This window comes from Prionailurus viverrinus, chromosome A1, assembly GCF_022837055.1.
Source record: "Prionailurus viverrinus isolate Anna chromosome A1, UM_Priviv_1.0, whole genome shotgun sequence".
NCBI lineage: Eukaryota > Metazoa > Chordata > Mammalia > Carnivora > Felidae > Prionailurus > Prionailurus viverrinus.
In genome coordinates, this window is record NC_062561.1 from 31,982,082 (window position 1) to 32,006,799 (window position 24,718).

The 24,718-nt window shown below is 32.9% G+C and overlaps 1 long non-coding RNA gene across 3 annotated transcripts in view; it reads left to right on the forward strand.

Moving 5' to 3' along the window:
* LOC125174012 (uncharacterized) overlaps nucleotides 1–24,718 on the forward strand; it is a 422,588-nt gene that overhangs the window by 49,615 nt on the left and 348,255 nt on the right. For all 3 annotated transcript variants that reach the window (XR_007155219.1, XR_007155220.1, XR_007155224.1), the window contains exon 3: nucleotides 7,193–7,272. This is a non-coding gene — a long non-coding RNA (uncharacterized LOC125174012). The remainder of the gene's footprint in view (nucleotides 1–7,192; nucleotides 7,273–24,718) is intronic.

Sequence of the window (24,718 nt, forward strand, 5' to 3'; positions counted from 1 at the left end):
TCCCTTAGTGATTTAAAAAAAATCTCTTCTTAACTCTTAGAGACCTAATCTGGGAGCATGGTTTATAAAAGAAAGCCCTGGATTCTGGAAATGGATCTAATATTTATTAAATGTGAGATCTCTGCAAGGACATAAACACTGTTATGTTGACTGATAGCTTCTCTAATTATAGTACTGACATACTGTAAACATATTTTTAAAACTGTAGAGGACACAAAAAATGTTTGATATTATTAGTAATACTTAAACTACCAGAATTCTGTTCACTTACTTTTATTTTTCAGCTAAACTTAGGAGTTGATATGACCATCCTTTGTTTTTGCCTTTATGACTCGGGAATTGTTTACAAGTATTAGTAAGCTTTCCTCCATCATAGAGTATTGTGGTCAAAGTCGAGCTGTCTTTAATAAATAAGCTCCTAATGTGCCTCTGGATCATTGTACTTTATACATACTATCTTAGAGTCATTTTGCAGATATGAGTGTAGGAGTTGGCTTTGAATGAACACTGTCTCGAACAAATTAAGGAAGCCTAATAGCCTTACCTCTTTTAGCTTACTCATTGTTTTCTTTGATGTTTCTATCACCCTTGTGTAAAAAAAAAAAAAAAAAAAAAGCAGAGGGTGGGGGTATATAACTGCATTTCACTAAGCGGAATCTGGGCAATTCAGAAAGTGTCTGTACTATATGATTTACAACTTTTGAAGTAAGTATTTTTATTTAATAATTCAAAGAATTTCTCTTATCATCACTTTGAATCTCCTCAGATCACAAGACCATGAATGGATAAACCTTATGGTCTCAATGTTGAAATCCAGAGACCTTTTTTTATAAATTAAATACAATTTGAATTATCAATCTTTGTCATATAGAGGATGATGAGAGAAAAAAGGTATGCTTAATTTTGGATTTAATAAATGATGTGATATTTTACATTGATTAAAATTGTGATGTTATAGACATTAAAATTCAGAGTTTTAAATTTAAATTCAATTTAAAGTCAGGTTTACTTTCATATTTAAATTCAGTTTTAATTTAAATTCAATTTAATTCAATTTACTTCCATATTACAGGTAAAGAGAATATAGTAAGAATAAATCAATAAAGGTTTTTCTCATCAATAATCAAAAAAGGATCTGTCATGATCACAAGAGTAGTGAAGTTAAAGTAAGATCTGTAAGTTGGGCTTTCTCTTTCCTTGTCAAGGGCCCTTCTAACTATTCCATATTTCACAAATGTGATACTTGCATGATATATGTCAGAGTCATCTCTGGTACTTGTTGAAAATTCAGATTTCTAGGCCCCCAAAGAAACATGCTGACTCTGAATTTGGGCAATGAAGCTTATAAACATGCATTATGATAAACTTTTTTCAGGACTTAATGTGTGCTTAGAATGTATACAACCAGCGAATTAATTAACACATGAAAACAAAATGACTGGTCTACTGGAGTTATTGAGCACTTTAATTAGTATAAGTGAAAAAAGTACATAAACAATCGTATTTTCTTTAGAATTCTTTGATAAACTTATTTTTATATTTCAATGAAATTTCATTTTTTAATAAATAATTTAAAAATATGTACAAAATTCCCCAAATGTATATACATACACACACACACACACACACACACACACACACGTATCCTTAAAGAGCTCAGATGATATGATTCTAATGTAATAATATATGAAAAATTATAAATCATTTTATAAAGGGAAGTAATTGAGAATCATTTATTTTAAAAGTATACTCCTGCTTATCAATTATTATATTTTATTTTATTAGCTTAATTTAATCAGTTTCTTAAACTTCTTTGGAACTCAAAACCGTAAGTTTGAGTCTTGGTTCTTTTCTAGTTTCTTTTTATGCTCTTCTCTAGGGTAATGTCCCTCAGCTTGTTCTTTTTAACTGACCTATAATTTCTATGTAGTGAATTGCAAAAAAAAAAAAAAAAGTACATTTATAGTTGGATAAATTAGTTTCAATGGTAAAAATGCAGCTAAAGTTATTGAGAAGGAAAATATATTAGATAATATTTTAAAACAATATCCTGGCTCACAAGGAACATGCATGGCTCTGTGCAGTTAAATGATTACATTCCTGATAGGTTTAATTGTAAAGTCTGAGAAAAAGGAAAGATATTGTCATGATGTGAAGCTGAACACAGAAAACAAAAGAACAATGCAAGAGTAGTCGACATAGGGAACTGGATAAAAACAGCAGCTACAAGGACTAGTTTTGAATAGGCAGCTAAGAGCAGAGTTTTCTGCATCTTAGTCAGGCTGTTTAAGTTAATTTTAGTCCTTCAAATTGGGGTAATTTCATAATATTCAAATATTAATTAAGCATATGTATTCGATAGTATCCTATCTGATTAGGATATACTAAAGGAAAAAATGATGGATATAAAATCTTTAGAAATCCCTGGCATAAAGAAAGCATTTAGTAAATCATGTTAATTAAGATTATACAAATGACAAATGAAAATTAAATATGCACAAAGAGTAATACAGGGCTCCCTAGAGGTGGTTCATAGCTACACAAGGATTTACAGTGCAAGGTAAGGGGACAGGGATGTTGATGAAATGGGGTTCTGATAAATAAGTTATTTCATACATGGATCCATAACAATATGTGCAGAGTAGAATGGGGAGAAAAATAAGAGCAAGAAGATCTAGCACTTCTTAATGGTTCTAATTAAAATTGTCATGCCCTAACATGTGTCTACGTTTGTGTCTGCACACATGAGTGTGTCAGGATGGGCAAAGGATGTGAGGCAGCGCAGGGTTCAAAAAGAGGTTGGAATATGGAAGATGGGATAACGCAGGTAACTAGTCAGTCCATGGAGGTGGGATCAGGGCAGAAAGCTAAATCTGAAGGAAAAAATTACACTGACAGTTGTGTGTCCTATGACTCAAGAAACTCCCAGGAGCCCAAAAATCATTTCTGAGATCTTCGTTCCTGATCTGTTTTGATCAGCCGATGTTGATGACGTCTAGAGGATGTGACCACTGGTTGGCTCATGAGCTGGCCTCACCCATTTGGAGGCTCCTCACCTCTTTCCCTGTCCTTGGAATGTACATTTTACCCACTGTCCCCATACTTGAAACTACTTTAAGCACACAGCTTTGAGAGAGTAAGATGTTATTGAGCCCATATGACTGAACCAAGTTAAGGCTTCTATGTAAACTGTTAAGATTCTGGGGACAGTGCAGAGAACTACTACTCATCTTGTGGCTGCTCAAGACAAGTCTAGTATGTAAGTTCCATTGTGTGTGAAAACTGCCACCAACCAATCTGGTCTGCCTCTTTCTTTCACTCCATGTATGGGGGCCAGTTTCAGGTTTCACCCGGAGAACTCCCGAGTTTGTGACCCAGTGACAGGACAACATCTTAATCCGAACTCTGGAGATTAGAGGGACTGAATGAGCTTCCACTGTAAGTGATGTTTCAAGGACTGAGGCAGATTTGGATTAGGATGATTCCCTCAGTAGACTCAATTTAAGGCCTAGAAAACTACAGGAGATCCTAAAATTTTGCCAATTTCTTATTTAAGGATTCAGTTATTACATATTTATTCACACTCTCTGATACTACTCCATGAAGATGGCTTTTCTTTTATTCCATTTGCAAAGGGGATTGGGATGTTGGGTAGAAGGGACCATAGGACACGTTATTTATTCCCTGATACATGAGGTTTCCTGGGAGAAAGGGGATGGTTACAGAGGTCTGAATGTTGTCTCTACTACTATTCCTACATGTCATAGATATGCGATTAATGTGGCTTCACACTCTGTAGAAAAACACACAATTTAATAATTGTGTATTAAACATCTAGCTAATATAAAAAATGTTTTGAGAAAACATTGGGAGAAAAATATTTTAGAGAAACAAGCAGAATGTGATAGAAGGAAGAATATAGGCTTTTAGTAGGATTTGAACCAGGTTCAAACAGATGGAAGAGTAATTTAAGAAGTAAAGTTGCATCATTCCTTTGCTTGTCCAGGCATCCCTCCAACCTTCCTCTCTTCCATAATCTAAGTTAGACTAAGTGCTCATAAAGCACCCTGAAATTCAAAGGTAGCATTTAGGTATCTGCGTTCTAGAAAAATCGATCATAGCAGGAAATGTTTCATTTTTTTCTTGTATCCCTTGAATCTCGGTGCCCAGACAAGAACCTTGAAACTGCAAAAGAGCTCAGTGGATAATTTGTTCATTGTTAAAATAATCTCATCTCAACTTAGTTTAAAATAGGTAATTTTTATTCTTTTCAGTTTGTCACTTGCTTATTTAATTTGTGCCTCTTCCCTCTTGAGAGGGAAGTAGGAAGGAAATAAGACAAGTTATGGGATATGTGTAGTCACTTTTCTCTGTTAGAGGTTCTGAATCAAATTTGAATCTCACACCTCTTTTCTAGGAATGTTACTTGTCCTATCTTCTACATGAACACAAAATTCTGCTAGTAGTTCTATGATGGTGATGTAATGTTTAAATATAGCTTCCAGGTGAAATACCACCTTATCAGCGTGGTACATTTTCATGTTGAAAAGGTTTCCTCTTTTCCTGGGATTTCTAGAATCCATTCCCAAATGTGCTTGTCAAACACTACTTAACTGGAATATTCTATAGAAGTTTCTCTAGCTTTAAAGTTTTTATTAAAGCTAATAACCTTTTCAAAACTGAATATCAAAGTACATTTCATCTGTGGGAGAGGAATTTTTCACATATTCTTGCACACTCTAAAAATATAAATTTAAGCTTTGGTATAATAATTATGTGTACTATATCACTTTATGTATTACTATTCTGGGATATGTGCACATTTGCCTGAGGGTGTGTATAAGATGGTTAGTGTAAAAACATAAACAAAGTGGGAGGGTGATACCAAAGCATAAATGAAGAAACATTTAATGGAATGTTCTGCACTTGGTATTCTACTTTGAACAATCTATTTAGTGACAATTACAGACTTGAAATCGAGATAGAAAGATACTTCACTGTAGGCAAATTCTAGAAGTAATTGTGTGGGCTGCTTAGAACTGCTGCTGGATCCCCTTCTTGATTAACCACTGATGAGAAATTGTTGGTACCTTGTTCTCTCCAGGGGGCCATTTCCTTTGAATTTCATAAGTTCAAAGAAATTCCTATGATTTGATACATTTTTGAATATGAATAAAGCTCCCTATAAGCTTAGTGAGATAGTCATATTAAGTCAGACCTCTCTATAAGAAAAAAAAACCCCACAAAATTGTCTTACAAGATCTAAACCTTAAAGCCCAGTTTCTTACTGAATTCTTGATACCTTGGTTGATGTGATCATCACAAATATTTTTTAAGTACTTGAAAAGGTGAACAAAATTTAAAATCTTTTATTTATGATTTGTCTTAGATGCTGCTGGGAAAGCTCTAATTATGAAAACTAATAATTTTCTATATTAGGAAACAAAAGTATGTTTGGTAAAGTGATATTTGTAATTGAAAAAAAAATGCTCATGTGTTGCTGTGTACGGACTATTTTCAGTTCCATTTACATGAAATCTATAACTCTCAGAACTTTCAGAACCTGAAACCTACAACTTTTAGAACTTTTAGGACATTGGAAAATAGCTAAATAATTATACTAAAGGCCTAGAAGGAACTAGTTAAGTTTGATAATTTTGGAGTTTGAAAGTGATGTGTTATAATTTGTTATCAAGAATGGAAAGGTTGGTGCTTCTTTGCTGATAGTTTCGTTATCAGAGTATTATTGAAAGAGCAGTGATAATGCCTAAAACCTAGTGCCCACACACAAATTTTAAGCCTAACTGATTGGCAGTGGGGAATCAATTCTTCAATCTCTGATGGGAATACCAGGTTAAACAAAACCTTTTCTCCCCTGTTTGATACTTAAGAGCTAGGAATTTTAAGATCTTTATTGGGCTCAGGACACAGAACTGGTTGAAGATTCTGGTAATGTCTCCACTGTAGAATCTCAATAAAGAAGCTAGAATATTTTACCTTAAAACTTATTTTAAAGGGGTAAATTAAGAGAAACTGTTAAATGCTAAAAGTTTTGAAGCAGTCTTTCAAAAGTGGCTTTCCTTTTTATTGTCGAGCCAAAGATGATTCCTATAACCATCAAATCTAAACATACAGTCCTAAAGGTAGCAAAACAACAGGGATTCTTTAGGCACTATATGTGCATTTTATCACTTACTGATTTGAACTGTAATAGCTGTAATAGTTGTATGCATACAGTTTCACATAGCCCTTTCACATCATTAGTCAGTGTAATAAAAAGATATTAAGTTCCAGGGGAAAAAAGGATTAGTAAAATAAATTCCCAAATTTCAAAGAGTTAACAGTTTAACCTGAGATATATGCTAAATATACAAATATAGCTTGGTAAATGTCATGATAGTGTTATATGAGTATGGGTGGAGAGAAAACTTAATTATTTCTGGGGAATATTATTTATTTTATGTGATCCTCCTACTAATATGATAAAGGTTCCCTAAAGTTTATTCAAGGCTTTTCTCCCCATATTATCTGCTTTTTCCCTCATGATTTTAAACCTTGACTAGAAACCGATTCCCTCACATCGTCACTAAAGCATGGTTAAGTGTCTCCCTTCCTAAAATACACATAAAAGTGACTCAGACTCAAGTTCTTGTTCAGCTACTTTGGCACCTCTCTCCTTTCATGACCACCTACTGTTCTTTTTATTGCTAACTACACTGTCTCCCTCCCGTTTTTCACATTACTTATTCATTCATCACACCCCTCACTGTGGTTTCTGCTGCCCAACATTTTAGGAAGCTAATGCCTACACCAAAAACAATTTTTTAAAAAAGGAGCTCTGATATGAGAAGCAGTTTGTCCAAAGTCAAATAAATAGCAGAAGGTAAGCAAGATATCTGGATTCCAATGTTGCTTCAGAAAATAATTTATGTGTGAAATAAAAAAGGTACATATTATAATGCAAATCTGTTGAAATTAAATAAATTGAAAATAATTTGCTTATTTTCAACACATAGCTCTTTGCTCCTGCTCACTGACATATAAACATATCCATGTAGAAAATATCATGTACATTTAAATTTTAACAATACTGATAATTTAAAACATGTCAATAAGAATCAAGCCCATAATCATGTATAAAGCTGTCAACGACTTTTTACTATGCTTAAATTCAGGTCTTTGTTGTTTACAGTGACCTAGACGACTATGTTTGTTCACCTTTGCCTTCATCTCTGACCTCAACTCAGGCCACAAGAGGAGAAGAAATACAGGGTGAGTTCCATGGTAGTTATGTGGAACCAGAACTGACTCCATGTGGCAGCCATTTCTGACCCACTGTGATGGTATAAAAAGTCACTTAGGAAACAAACTCAGATGACAAATGGTAAAAAGATAAATTGACTTTTGGATATTAGGATTTTAAGAAACTCTCTATATGCCACAGCATAATATGCTGTTTTGATAGATTAGTGAGCTTGTAACAGCAATTTTCCCAACTCAGTGCATATGATCCAGGATAGTGATAGCAGCAGTGAGGCTATACCTTATACCCATTCAGGAGAGGTCAATTTCTAACATAGCAAATATCCAACAAATACTTGTTGAAAATGAATTAAAAAGTGAATTAATAAAAATTATTTGGTATCCTTGAAATAAGTACAGTTGATTTGGGTGATCACAAAATTAAGGTTAGCATAAGAAATTTAAATTATATTTAACTGTATTTCACTAGACAAGACCCAGTTTTAGATTTTGTTTGTCCTAGACAGAATTATCATGTGTTCCTTTGGGATTCACCATTAAGTAAAGAATGCTGCTGAGACTACTCTAAAAATTACAGCAAATTATCACAATTAAAGGGGGTACTTTACAAAATAATCCGTAAAGTTTATAATCTACCCTTCAGAATTAAAAAAATATTTTTAATAGTAGGTCGTTTTTAAAGCAAAGAGTTATTTAAAGTTAAGTATATTCAGCTTGAGTTTCTTTTGTGACCTTTCTTTGAGAGCACATCATTTTAGTTTTGTGTGAGGTTTAAAAAAAAAAAAAAGGAAATTGGGCTTAGAGATATTATCATGTATGCAGAGACACCATCGGTAGTCATCTCACAGGTAGGATTGACAGCTAGAAAGAAGGGTGCATAAATGGCATTTTTTCATTTGAAACTGTCTACTTCTCTCAAACTATTCATCAAGAACAAGATAAAACATTTTAGGATATTTTTATTTAAGAGAAATACTTTCTGTGATCTGTGTTCATTACTAAAATGATTGTCAAATATAGTAACAAAAATAGAAGGTACTACTGAATCAATGTATATGAATCTGGTTTGGAAAGGTAAGAAAAGGGGTAGAAAATGATAAACAGGGTATCTAAGAAAGATGGATTGAAGAGTTAGAGCAACTGGTTTGGGAATAGCAGTGTCAATGAGAAATTTTTTTGTGTTTTTGTTAAGCTTGGAAAATATCTATGCAATATATTAGAATACCCTTAGATTAATCTTATATAGAAAATTATAATTCCTCAATTATTATAGAAGTATATTTTAATTTTTATATGTTTCAGACTTATTTTAAAATCTTATGTCGTTAAAATTATCTGGTTATACTTTGTCATCTTAAGCAGCATTGTGAAATACTGCTATTATTTAAAAATATTCGTTCATTAAGAAGTCATATTTTACTCATTTTGATTCTAGTTGAAACAAAAAGTTATAGTGAGATAATGTAGGCACTAGATATTTACTCCATGGTTCAATTTACAGGGTACTCTTCATGTATATATGCTTTTTTACTCTATAATAACTTTGTGAACTTGAGCTTCATTTTGCAGAAAAGAAAACTGAATGGCATAAGTAATAAGAAAAGGAACTAGATATAGAATTGAGAGCTTCTGGCTTGGTAGGTCAAGGATATTCAAATATAGCAAGTTGCAAGGAGTCCTTAATACATGACCTTGATGGTCAGTAAATCAGAGTTTATAGTTTTGCCATGAATTAACTGTAAACCCTTAAATATTCTAATTAACCTCCTTAGACAGTAGATTCTTCACTTGTAAAATAATAAGATTGGTTTAAACATTAGTTCTAATTCCTACTGTCTCTAGAATTATTCTGTGTGGCTGGGACCCTACCATCTTCATGTACATCTAGTGGGTGTGAGGGCACCCAATATAGTGACACATTTCCCCACTTAGGTTCTGAAACAACTCAACCAGGTAGGTAAGTAAAGAGCAACACGTCATACTTATTATGTGTGAAGTTTTTGAAAGAGAATATGGTTTATATTTGTGGGAAAACAGACCCAAGTGAACACCCTAAGATGGATTATCCACCAATAACTACATTGAATTGGGTCAGCCATTCCCATTTTCAGAAACAGAATTTGCCTCTTATATTATTTCTGCCATAGATGATGGACAGTGAAAACTAAGTCTTCTCTTTTCACGTCCCAGTTAATAAGGGGGGAAATGGAGTAGGGAGTAAAGCCTTAGATGACTGGAAACTTACTTTCTCATACTCAGCAATTGGATAAATGCTCTCCACCTTTATTGTGTAAAAATGAATGGTAAGAGAAAAGCCAGAGAGAGATCCTATGTTAACTTCTGTTCTTCCTCTTGAAATGTCGAGTGAAGTATTTTCTTCTTAATATTTTGCTTAGATTGGACCTTAAGTTATGTATATATAGATAACTCAAACCTAAACAAGTCTATACTTAAATTCATAGAAGAAAGAGTAAAAATCATTGAGTTTTAAAAAAATCAGACTAAATGTACTTGTTTATCCTATTTCCTTCTTATGGTTTGGTTTTTTTCTATAACAATTTCAATTAAATGTGATGATAGTCAAGGGCCTTCTTCCTTACTTTGAAATTCATTTTTCTGTTTATCATAATTAGCTAATCTCTCCACATTCACTAAAAATAGTCAATTTTATTACATGTGTGGTATCTAAATGTCTTCTTGTGTGTTTACCAGATTTTAAAGATTTACTTGATTTACTAGGTTTTAAAAATTGGTTTTTATAGGGGTGCCTGGATGGCTTAGGTAAGCATCCGAGTTTGGCTCAGCTCACGATCTCATGGCTTGTTAGTTTGAGCCCCGTGTCGGGCTCTGTGCTGACAGTTCAGAGCCTGGAACCTGCTTCAGATTCTGTGTCCCTCTCTCACTCTATCCCTCCCTCACTCATGCTCTGTCTCTCTCTCTCAATAATAAATATTTAAAAAATTTAAAAATAGGTTCCTATAGATTTTTTTCCTTGTGTATGTTAAATTCTTCAGTTTTGCATATGGATCTTATTACAGGTTTGAAGGAAAAATATAAGTTCTATTTTTCTGATCAATGCTTATTCATCTCTTAAACTATGGAAGATAATCTTGTATCTTATTCATAGCTTATTATTAATTGGTCTTTTCATAGATCAAAATCCAAGAATTAGGTCATTGCCTTTTTGCTTAGCATGTTAGAGTACAATTCACAATACAAAGCTTGGAACTGAAATAATATCTTTCACATTTGTTATTCTCTGATATTGACTTTTAAAATCTCATAGTCTTCTTGCTTATATGAGACAACAGAAAGTTATTTCCTCCAGAAATTTCTGGTTACTAAAAGAATGAAAATATATATGAGTGGTAGAGCCAATAAGGAAAAGGAGAATTAAGACAACCAAGAAAGTAACTAGGGATTTTAGGAAAATAAATATATTTCTATAGACACATTTTCTATTTGAGAGTAGAGAATGAAAAATATTTATAAATTACACATAAGTATATAATATTGCTAGGAATATAAATATTTCCACTAATAAAAATATTTATTGAACATACATAATCTTTTAACCACTGTGTTCAGGCATTGCATTCAATATAGTATAGTCTTGTAATTCAAGGTGGAGGGATAGACACTTGAGATAACAATTTAATATATTGAACTGAACTTTCTAACAGAGGAATACTCAGAATGCTATTGGGCTCAGGAGATAGATACCTATTCTACCTGAAGTATTAAGTTACGAAAGAGTGGAAGAAATTCAATAAACACTTGCTGTAATAGATTCTTAAAATGAGACTCAAAGAAAACTAAAAAATGTTGTCTAGACTTGCTGACTAGATAGAGATTAGTGTGTGTGTGTGTGTGTGTGTGTGTGTATATATAGTACAACACATAGCTAATGGTACAGCTCAGCTAAATAAGAGTATTTTAAACATCAGGCATTAAAAATAAAGTCTATTTATTGAACACTGGGCTTAACAAAAGGAAAGATGACATGACATCAATTGTAATTTGGCCTCTTATTTCTCCATGCTACTGAGCCATTCTATTTCATTACAGTATGGCTACTAATGGATTTGATATTAATGATCATTCTTGGACTATCATTTAGTAGCTCCAAATCTTATTTTCGACTCATTTGATTGTTGTTAAGAAGGAGGGAGCCTGGGATTATTGAGTCTACTCTAGAGCACAGAGATTTTCTCCTATGTTTTCTTCTAGAAATTATACAGTTTTAGCCTTTAAATTTGGATATATTTAGAGATTTAAAGTTAATAGTTGTATAATGATGTGAAGTAAGTGTTAATGTTCTCTCCCTCTCCCTGGATGTTCAGTATCATTTCTTTTTTTTTTTTAATGTTTATTTTTGAAGAAGAGGGAGAGAGAGAGAGACAGTGTGAGCTGAGGAGGGCAGAGAGAGAGGGAAACAGAATCTGAAGCAGGCTCCAGGCTCTGCACAGAGCAGGCTGTCAGAGCAGAGCCTGATGCGGGACTTGAACCCAGGAACCATGACATCATGACCTGAGCTGAAGTCAGACACTCAGTTGACTGAGCCACCCAGGTCCCCCATTTTTAATTTTTTAAATTTATTTTTATTTTATTTTATTTTATTTTATTTTATTTTATATTACTTTATTTTATTCTATTTTATTTCAATATCGTTTCTTGAAATGATTTCCCTTTTTCAATTTAATTTCTTTAGTATTTTTCTGGAAAATCCTGAAAACATATAATTGGGTCTTTTTCTGGACTCTATTTTGTTCCTTTTGCTAGTGTCTGTCCTTTTGCCAATACCATGTTGGCTTGATCAGTGTAGCTTTGTAATAATAACTCTTGAAATCACATTATATAAATCTTTTACATCTCATTTTTCTTCAGACGTTCTTTGTCTATTCTAGGTTATGTACATTTCTATAGAAATTTATATTTAGTTTGTCAATTTCTACATTGGAAAAATGTCTGCCAGAATTTTTATTGTGATTAAATTGAATCTGTAGATCAATTTGGGGAGAATCAATTTCTTAACCACATTTGTGTCAAATTTGTTAAATATGGCATGCCCCTCCATTTATTTAGATTTTAATTATTTTTCTCAGCAGTATCTGTAGTTTTAGTATACTGGACTCAACATCGTTTTTAGTTAACTCCAAGTATTTTGTGCTGAAAATTCAATACTTAAACTATTATATCATTACAAACTTAACAGTACTTTTACTACAGACTCATACTGATTTATCAGATTTTAACAATGCAAATTCCAACTAAAAGTCCTGAAATTGCATTAATGTATTTGGTATGAATAGAGTACAATAGAGTTTTTAAATAAGCCCTTTTTTTTCTAACAAAATGTATCAATAAATTTAGATAGAAACATCTAAATGTTTCTAAGAATCCATAAATTGACCAAAATAAATAACGAGAGGACATTGTTGAAAGAATAATGGCATCAAGTAATTTGTTCCTTTGCCTTATAGTTTTTAACAAGATTTATCTGTAAAAATAAACTATCTCAACTGAAAAAGCAATTGAAATAAATACAACTCAGTAGTAAAATAAATATTTTCTCTTTTCCTTTTAAAAGTGTTGAACTGTTTGATGATATTTCACTTGCTTCCTTTGGTTTCCATTTATAGTGTTTCAGGAGTTTTAAACTGGATGTATTTGCATTTCTAAGCTTCCAAACTTCACATAAAGCAGTTGTCATTTTAAAATCAATTATTGTACTTCTATCGCTCACATATACTTGTTTGTTATTTTCTTACTCAGTTAAATTTAGGAGTACGTGCTTTCAAGACTGAATCAAAAACACTAACCTTTTTCTCTTGGCTTTCTTTATTTTTCCTTTTTATTTCAGACAGGCAATTGAAAAGCATTGTAGTTAGAAGAGGGGAAATTTCACATTCTCACATGGTTCATTAAGTAGGTAACATTTTAGCTTTATGTATGAAACAGAAGGTTTTTGAAATAACTTAATTGTGTAGACTAGATAAAATTTATACAATATAATAACCATAAAGGCAGATTTTATACATACAGATAACAGCATGCGCGCGCGCGCGCACACACACACACACACACACACACACACACACAGCTCACCACCACAACCAAACCGCCATTTTTTGGTAAATGTAAATGCTGTTCAGTATTCTACATATTTAATCATTTCAAAAGATAAGGTTACCCCAAATTGGATTTAATTCTGCTTATCTTAGAATGCAGGTTTTGAAGAAATGAAATAATCCAAAGTTAGCAGCCTGCCACTGTTTCATCTCTTAACCAGACTGTGGGCTTAGCTCTACATGTCTGACCTTTTGTCTCATATGTTACATCTGCAATTAACGTGGTTCAGTGCACCTCTTGTCAGTGGCTGTTAATGAGATTTAAAGCCGTATTTAAAGCCAGCTTAAAAAGCATTCGTGTTATTTGATGGCATTTTTTTCTCTCTGCTTCAGTATTATGAGTATTAAAGGAACACACAAATTGATGTTTGGCACAGATGTCAATCAAGCATCTGATATATTACTCCTGTTAAGTATTAGTATATTCCTTATATTACTTGTGGCTGGTGAAGTTTCCTTAGACTAGGGATATTCTCATTATAACTGCTATTTGTTTTTTGATGTTTGCCTCAGCCTTATTCATAACATTTAGAGATAGATTGGCCTATATTGAGTGTCAAGATCATTTTGAACTATTCCTATGTCAAAAAGGTAGTAAATCCCAAACTAGATACTCTCTGGCAAATACTTTGAATTTTCAGTATCCTTAACGTATTAACATATTTGTAGTTTACGAAAATCAGTATTATATTGTACAATTTATAAAATATGGTGCATATGTAATTTGTAGAAAATATAAATCCCCTTTGACTATGTAAAAACTCTTCTAAGAAAAGAAAAAGTATTTATTCAATATATATATTTCAGAAATTAGGTAAATACAAAAGTTTGATACAGTTTTTCTCATCATATTGCCAAAGAGGGTGCAAAGGAAAAATTCTCTCATCCAATTTTAATGGGAAAATAATTTGTTATAAAGATTTTAGGATTGAATTTTTTAAATATGTATGAGAAAACTAGAAGGTTTTAATAATCTCTCAATCATATACTCCTCTTCACGGATACATGCTAAATAAGTAATCAAGTTGAAACAAAAGGCTTATGTACGTGTAATATATCGCAGTGTTATTTTACATAACAAAATATTAGAAATTACCTTATTCAAAAGTAAAGTCATAGTTATAGAAGACCGTACATAACTAATACCAGGCACTATTCCATAGATAGGAAAATATGGTTCATATTTAAAAAATAATGAGGACAAATGCTTAAATATTAGAAAGCAAGAAGAAACCAATTCAAAACTATAAATTTAGTAAACGAGTATACTTGGAGAGATGTTAGATAGCTGGAGAGACAAGCAACAAATAGGTAAACCCTATCTATTAACTGTGGCTAATTATCACTGTTGGATTTATGGGCGACTTCCAATTTTTATACAGTTTATGTGTATACATTTTATATACATTACATATATATACATTATATTATATAATTATATATACATAATATAATATATTATGTATATTATATATACATAATATAGTATATTATATTAGTATATAATATATACTATATATAATATATATAGTATATATAATAATATATACAATATATATAATATATATAGTATATATAATATAGTATATTATATAATATATAATTATATATACATAATATATACATATATACACATATACGTGTATACATATATACATATACATATATACATATATACATATACATATATGTATATATAATATATATATAATTATACATTTTATATACATTATATATACACATTATATTATATAATTATATATACATTATATTATATATTATATACATATATACATTATATATATAATATATATATAAATATATAAAAATATATATGTGTATATTACATATAAATGTTCAATAATCATGAAAATAATATATATTAGATTAAAATTAAACCAAACTAATGCAAAACCTCCTACACAACTCTCCCATTTCTAGGGCCAGTTCTAATGAAGTCTGTCTTTTGTTCAAAATAGTGTTATTTTCACTGCTGTGTTTTTTTTCTGGCTACAATAGATGTGACTGCTCAATAACAATAAGATGAATTTTTTTAAGTTTATTTATTTTGAGAGAGAGAGAGAGAGTGTGTGAGCAAGGGAGAGGGAGAGACAGAGAGAGAGAGAGGGGGGGGGGAGAGACAGAGAGAGAGAGAATCCTAAGCAGGTTCTGCACTGTTAGCACAGTGACTGACACTGGGCAAGATCCCATGAGCCATGAGCTCGTGACCTGAGCCAAAATCAAGAGTCAGATGCTTAACTGAGCCACCCTGGAACCCCAGGAGATTGAGTTTTTAAATACCTTGAATAAAATGAGTCCTTTGTTTGGCACATTAATTTCAAACTATTCACTGTCCCTTAACATCTCAACATATCATGGAAAGTCTTCTTGAAGACACATCCAATGGCCATTATTTTTGAGCCCCACATGACTAATATTATTGATTTTGCATGTTTATTCTATAAACCAATTTTTTTACAAACACTGGTTTCAGAAAATAGTTATAACTATCTATGTTCAGAGATTTAGTACACTTTTCCAGGAACCTTAAAGGCCAAACTCAACTATAATTAGTGCAACATAACAAATACTGATAGAAATACCTGGATATGTAAGTATATACAAAAGGATCAATGTTAATTTATTATCTGCACTCAAAATCATCATAAGACTTAGAGAATTTGACCATTTTCCTTCCAGCAGCAATGTGTGTGTGTTTGCCATAAACGTTATCTGTATCCAAATCCTAATACAAATCAAAATGAGCATTTTCTTATTGGCTGATGAAACTATTAACATGGAATGTCAGTGTGACCGAAAAGCCATTGTTATCTGAGAGAAATTTGATATTTTATAGATTGCTGTCCATATTTATTTTGCAAATTATTTTATATTTTAGAAAACATTTTCATATTAATTTTTCTATGGTAAACTTCCCATAACATCAAAAAAAAATCTTGCCTTTGCTCTAAATTTAATGGTATTTTTCCAAACAAAATAATTATGTAATTGTATTAAAATGTTCATTAGAAATATTTTTTAACAATTTCCTTGTGAAGAAACCAGGATATAGCTGCATCTATTCAACATTGCTAATCCTTATGTTTAATTGATGGAAATTCATGTGGTTCTACTACTTGAATTCTGAAAAAAAACAGATAAGATATCAGTGCTTTCTTAGATTAAGAAATTAAACATTTTATTACTACTTAATTTGAATATTCTTACAGAATTTAAGATTAAATATATATTTCAGTTCTCTACCAAATATTGTAAAATTTTGAATGCAATGCTTACTCTGTTGAAAGGGTTTTCTTCATATCCCTGAACTTTTAAAACCTGATTGTTCCCTTCCAATAATTGTTTCATTCAATAAGTACTGTAAGGACCAGCTTGTTAAATAGCACTTTATGGTGCTATTTTTCTCTCAGTTTCTGTGGGTTTGCCCAGGAATTTTGGTATCACCAATGCCTGTATTCAGGGAATTATACTGCTGAAGATCTGGCTAAATAGTTTGTGACAGATCCCTGTCCTATATCCACATCTTTCTATATAATTGCTAGTATCCATGAAGTCACCTAATCAAAAGAAGGTTGCTTTGTGATCCATGCTGTTCATATTATTGTAATATAAATAAGTTACTTAAAACAGATCTGTTATAGGTTCCTGGGAGCCTCACAATGAGGCATCATAAACCTATTACATCATACCAATTGGACATAATTTTCAAAGACATGATGTTTTATTAGCAGTCAAGACTCCAAAAGAAATATGTGCTTTGATATATTGATAATTCAAAAAGTAATTGTAATGTATCTTTTCCTTGGAAAATAGAATAGGCATAGTTTTCCTTATTCTTCCTGCTAAGTACAGCAGAAACCCCCTGAAATGATATATAAGAAGACTCTGGAAAACAGAGAGAAGGTAGGCCAACCAGGGACCTTGGGACACATTGAAGGACACAGTAGCCAAGTTCTCTGGGTTTTCTTTTTGTCTTCACATATGCTGGACTGAGTGCTAGAAAAGTCAGCAAGTCAGCAGTATAGAAACATTAAATTGGGCACAGTAAAAAAAAAAAAAGAAAAAAGGAAAGAAAGAAAAAAGGAAAAAACAAGTTCCATGAGAAGTATGTTCTCTCTGGCCCAAGAACCAGGAATGTGCAACTTAGCAACACAGAAAAGTTTTTGACTGTAACTGCCAAACAACAGAGCAAAACATTGCAGTCCCAGCTAGTTAGCAAAGGGTGAGAGGAAACCTAGATTTCCACCCTAGCAGTGCTGGAGAAATGTGAGTTGGGAACCAAGATCTTCTCTTGGCAATAAGGAGCCCGCTGTGTCCTGGTGTCAGACCACATGGGGAGACGGGAACTTTGTCTCTACCAGTGGTAACAAGGCAGGTGTCCCCATTTCTGCTTGGGTGATGGGTAATTTTAGAGAAGATTAGAGATCACCCAGCATTAAGTAACAAGGCCACTTTGTATTAGAGAATAAAAGTAAGAAATTTAAAAGGAAATTATATGTTTATTTCTTTAAACACAAAAAATAACCATTACATGATAAAATAAAAATATATTTTAAAAATAAGTCTGTTTCAATAATTAAAACAAATGTCAGGACTCCAGAAGTCTTTGAGTGAGTGAGAAGAGTGGCGTTGTTAACATTTTTTTCAGAACCTCCTTAACATCTCGCAACTGCTTCTGCTTTTAGTTGCTGTGATACATGATTTTGAATGAAGTGCCTAAAAATCTGACTCTCCTCCCCCTCTGTATATGTACATCAGCCAAACTGATACTGTATTCATTTTTTTAAATGTGTGTGTGTATATAAAGAGAAAAAAAAGAGAATTTTTAGTAAATTTTCTAGAGAACTGTGGCTTTGATGCTACACCAAAACTTGACAAATGGTAAGGTAAGGTTACTTGCAAATGTGGAATCAAAATGATTTAACTGAACTTTTCATTTTCTGTTGTATTAAAATCCATTAGTCTTCCTTGATTTTTTAATGCAGACTTGGAGTCATGGGTAATTTGTGTAGTTACCAATGGCAAGGATCTCATTTTCAAGATCTAGAAGAAAATTTCCTTAGTACCTCAGAATGCGAAATACCCCATTTGTCTGCCATACTCTGATAACACACTCCAGTTAAAAAGCCAGCCTTCATCATGTGACCTGCCCCCAAATCAGGGATTTTATATAAGATTGCATTTGTAGAAAAGAAGCAGACAAGTCTGTAGTATTAATTCATGATGCCTCAAAAAAGCGCCATCATATGACTGCGTCACCCCATGTTGTGATCCTATAATACCTCACTGCTTCTTTTCCCATTGTTTTCCTTGATAGTAATGGGCAGAAGTCCTGGTCATCTTGGATTCCAAGTCAAATATATCCATGTACTCTCATCTATATAAAAATAGAAATGAAGTGGACTCGAAAAGACAATGTTCTTGTTTGCCAGAGCAGACAGTAGACATCTTTCATCCCAAGTATGAAAGATACTAAAATTAATCAAGGATATTAATTTTAATGTGGTGGAAAACCAGAGTTCATAAAAAAGGAGACTGAACGGTTTGTCAAAACCAAGATGTTGGGAACAGATACTAGAAGCCAGATTAAGAGCCAGATATTTTTATTTCTACTGAGGCATGGTTTGTGACAGGGATAGGCCTCACAAGGGCAGATACCTTGAGTGAAAACAAATAAAAGAATGCGCATTCCTAGACCCAGTGTTCTAGATGTGGTAACAGTGGTGAATACAAAGAGAACTACGGTCAGTTTTTTAGATACCACTTTTATTCAGCCAAACTGATACGGTATTCATTTTTTAAAGCAGTTGCATCACTCAGTACTCCTCAAAAACATGTCATTTCTGTGTCTCTCAAATAACATTAGGTGATTTTCAAAGTAGTATTTTTGACCTAGGTCATTTATTCTTAACTGTTTTCTTTTAATTTACATAATGTGTTTGTAAATTTAGATGAAAGGATGGAATGTCTCCCTCTTCCCCCCCCCCCCCCATTTCATCTTTATGCTCTGGTCATTGGCTATGATGCTACATTTTTGTGACTTATTCTAGTAATGACAGCAGTTTTAAAAGTGAAACAACATTTTCTTCCCTTTGATGAAATAATATAGTTTGGAGGATTTTGCATAAAGTACAGAATTTTCCTCCAGATTTTCTGTCACAAGTTTGAAATCTACCTCTTCAGGAAGAGACAGTATTGCCCTTGATCCTGGAAGCTGTTTCAGTATTTTGACAAAGAAATAAAGGAGATAGATGATAGATAGATAGATAGATAGATAGATGACATTAGATAGTTGTAGATACATGATTGACAAGATAGAAAGAGAGATTTGAAAATAAAAGATATATACATATAGATATGTGTATCTAGTTAGGCATTAATGAACTGAGGTAATTTTACTGCAGCTGTGGCCATGATACATGATACTTTTCCTGTGCTGTATTCTTCACTGGCAACTAGCAGGGCTAAGTTACAGCTATCCATGGTGGCAATGTGTTTGCTAAAGCATCCTTTACTGATTGGTGTTCCTTTCCTGTTTTACGTTCCACTCCTCAACTGGTGTTCTCTGAAGCTCTTCCCAAATATACTACTTGCACTCCAATACCCTGCTTTAAAGTCTGTGTCTGGGGGATTAAGAACTATAACTGCTGCCTTTTTCACTTTTTTTGTTTATAGGTACTCATATAAGAGCACTAGGTACTTTATTATCATGGGAGAGTCTCATGGGCCTCATCATGGGAGAGTCTTCAGTTAGAACATTGTAAAAGTCATTAAAATCCTAAAGCTGGTCAGTGTTGACAGCAAACAGATGCCAAGAGGAAGGAGTATTTTCAAGGACACGTGGAAAATTCTAAGAGAGGAGGGACATACATCTAATTCAGATGCACAAATCATGCCCACATATAGTATACCTGAGCCAAGAAACTAGCCTTAACCTGACATCATGATTCATTAGTGTAAATAATAGAATAAAAGAGAAAACTCAGCATCATATTGTGAAAAACTCTCCTCTCTCAAATATAGTGTGGCTCTTACCCTGTAGAGACTTATTAGAATCCATTACCAACCTTTGAAAGCCCTAATGTAGATTAAATTTATTTCCAAGTGGACCCTGTGTAACCCTAGCCCTACCTAACATCTGCTTGAGGGGGGCCTGGGTATGGAGTGAGTCACGACTGGTCTCTGATATGGCTCTGTATCCTTGCTAAACACCAGGCATTCATAGGCTCAATCTCTCCTAGAAAGAGGGCAGTGAATTTTATGAGGAGAACAACAGACACCCAAATTAGCACCTTCATAAATATATACCTGTCTAGCTTTCATTTCAGTACAAGTTTACATGCATACATGATATATGTGCATACATACATAATATGAATAGGACTATGAATATACACATATACATACATATTTTCTTCTGCAAAAACTTGAGATGTTTTTCCACTTGCCAAAACTAATTCTGAGTACTATTCAAAGCTGCCTTTCCTATTAAATTCTGACATAAAAAAATACTTGTTTCCTTGCAGATGTTCCATGGTAGTTATTAGTTACCAAAATCACACTCACATAGATCAAAATATTACAGCTGAAGGAAGCAAAAATGTGGCTTAAGGTCTAACCTACTACTGCCCTCACTGCATTTCACATCCTCTCAGGATTTTTATCTGTATTTCTAAATCTCGTTACTCACATAAATTTCCTAAACATGGTTCACCCAACAAGGAGGTTTATAGATTTCTAACTTAACCTCAACATCCATTAAAGCAAAATAAATTTCTGCAATAGTTTAAGCTTGTTATAGTACCAAAAAAAAGTGTCCTGAAAAGATGTACTAATTAGTGTGAGTATACTCAAAGAGCCCTGAGAATTATTCTATATGATGAGTGTTATTCTACAAAAGACAAACAAGAACATGTTGGAACTTTAGCAATCCGAAAGACAAAACAACTAAAGAAATGTTGACTTTTTATTTTTTCACTGTCATTTAGATTTTTGTAGAACCAGCCATCTGTTTACTTTTGCCTTTCTTATTTCAAATCAAATAAATACTTTTCTAGTCCGATCCCATATTATTTCCATCCAGAGTTTCATAGAAACTTTAATCTGAGCTGAACGTGGCCTTTGAAGAAACCACATATCTAGTGAAATGCTCCAGCCCTTTTCGGAAATAGTCTTAGAGTCTTTGTAAATGTCAAAGGAGAGCCACAAATCTCAAACAGTTGCCAAAACCAGAATATCTCTGAATGTCACAGTGATGCTTGGTACAAGCCTACCATACGTGGCTTTTGTGTGAGTGTCAAATTCTGTCAGGTTCATCTTAAAGAAGCAAAGCATTTTAGGAGAGGATTCAAGAGGTTTCGGGTGAAATAATATTCATGTTTTGCCTGGGTCATCAGTTACTGCAGTTGGCCATCATCAGGTTGAATAGAGGCATGTTGCTGCATTTCAATTACGGGCAAGTTCTTAAATGATTTTATCTTTTTCCCCCCACAAAGCTGTGATTAAACACATTTTGATGCTCTATACTTAAGTAACCAGCTATTTCCATTTTATTTGAAGTCACTGGTGATTTTCTGACATTTTATTTAGTGACATGGGTTAATTTCAAATTCATCAAGAGAGTTTCACAACTGGGACACATTAGGTTACTATAGCAGCAAGTTAGTATTTCTAATAAGTTCTAGGGACCCTGATGTTATTCTGTAGCATGATATGACAGATTTAATCTCTGGCAATATTTTATCACTTGGATATATAGAATTTCACAGAGAAACATGGGTATCTGCTCTAATAGCTTGTTATTTGAATTAAGTACCGGAAAACATACGTTCCTGGGAACTGCTTTTATTTATTTATTTTTTATTATGGCATTATTTTGGCCACAAAAATTTTCTCTTTCTTGCAGATTTTCTTTAATTGGATTGTGTTTGTTTTTCTTTTATTTGTTAAAATATACATGGTTCTTGGAAAGGCCATATTTTAAATGGGTGGTATTTTGATTATTACTTTTTATTTTTTTAGTACTAGTTATTATAGAACATCCCAAATTTATATTCTGGCTTTCAGTACTCTATTTCTTTTATATATCTACTTTCTAAATTTTCAGCTGAATCCTTTCTAAAATATAACTGCATTGCATATAATTTTAGAATGGAAATTTGTATTTTCCCACATTCTACTCATCCTAACAAGAATGGCTTTCAATGCTTCACATTCCTACTTCCATCTATATAAATCCTTGTCTTCCTCTAAGACTCCTAAAACTTACTTGATCCTTCAGGTTCCATATGACCTTCTTTCTTTGAAATAAATGTCTGTACTTTATAAGAGCTCCCTGTCATTCATCACTTACAGTTAAATCTGATCCTCTCATTTCTGTGGGTCAGAAACCAATTCTTAAGTATTTTTATATTCCACCATAATGTAGTACCCAATACAGTGTCCTGCACAGAGGTTAGCATAAAATAGATGAACACTGTAATTTTGAAAGAATGACTGATTGCTGTTTTCTTTATGAGTTATGACTGCTCATGTGTAGACTACATTTCTGTCTTCCCTTGCTGTTACCATGTGACTAGCTTACTTCCAATGGAGTTCAAGAAGAATTGCTATGGTATTTCATATCTACTTTCTTAAAAGGAAAGCCTTTGCCCTGGGTAATCTCATCCTTCCAGGACAGAGAACTAAAATCTCTTAGGGGATAATGGAACAACTACTTTTTTAGAAGCAATCCTGTATAACAGAGAAATGGAGCTGCTTTCTGTACTTAAAATGCACATTTCAGGACTATTGTTTGAAAGAGAAACAACAGTAACAAAGCCTTTGTTGTTGTTGTTTTAAGTTTATTTATTCATTTTGACAGGAGAGAGGAAAGGGCAGAGAGAAAGAGAGGGAGAGATGGAGAATCCCAAGCAGGCTGTACACTCTCAGCACAGAGCTGGGCGTGGGGCTCGAACTTAAAAACCAGGAGATCATGACCTGAGCCAAAATCAAGAGTCTGACCCTTAACCAACTGCACCACCCAGGCGCCCCACACCTTTTGTATTCTTTAACCTCCTGTTTTATTGGGTCTCTCTCTCTTTTCTTTTCTTTTCTTTTTGATTTTACAGTAGCCTAGCTTTAACCTAATTAATTTTAATTAATAAAGCAAATGAATTGACTTGAAGTATTTGAGAAAAGTATTTTATATTTATTTAACATCCATATACACCGACTTCATTGTTCTAATTCATATATATATTCATATATATATGAACTTTATATATGTGTGTGTGTGTGTGTGTGGCAGGTTGATTTAAATATCTGTAAAAAAGCCGGCCTATTGAATATTAGGAAAATACAAATATAGACTATTTTGTACCACCTTGCTGGCATTAAACAACATGATCTGGGGCCAATTTAAAGTCCAGGAATGAACCTGTAGTCTTACTATATAGCAATTATTCCCTTGGATGGATACATGATCAGTATTATTTCATAAATTTGGCTTAGCTTAAAACATTGAATTGCTATGCATATTACATTATTGAAGATAACATTTTGTATAGTATTTTCCAAAAGGAACTTTGTATATATCTCATAGTACCTATTCATTTAGGACATTAGTATTGCAAGGCACTCTGACATGCTACATTGGCCTGTGACAGGGAGAAGGAACTGAAAGAAAAACCGCACACACATTATACTATTATGTATCTCATATAGAAGAGTTCAGCAGATAGAGATGAAATTTATTTTAACAAGGAGATTCATAAAATTTGATAAGTACTACATTTGCTTTTCCCATAAGTTCAGTACTGAATCTTTTTCACCACAGTTCTAGGACTTGGGACGGGATTCAATATTTCAACTCTTAAATTTAGATTGTGTATTATTTATATTAAAATTAGAGTACCATTTTCTTAGAATTTATCCTTATTGTCTATGCATGTCTCAATCTTTGCCTGAAATGGTGTGTTAAATCTGAAATATGAAGGAAAAATGTGAGGATTTTTAAGAATCTTCACATTTTTGAGAGAGAGAACACACATGTAAGTGGAGGAGGGGCAGAAAAAGAGGGAGAGAGAGAATCCCAAGCAGGCTTGGTGCTGTGAGATCAGAGCCTGATGTGGGGCTTCATCTCAAGAACTGTAAGATCATGACCTGAGCTGAAATCAAGAGTCAGACACTTAACCAACTGAGTCATCCAGGTGCTCGAAAATGTGAGGATTTTTAAACTTATTTTTATTTACTTATAAATACCAGGAAATGATTGATGACATTTATTTATAATGCACAGCATGTAATAGCTCAATCCTTAAATG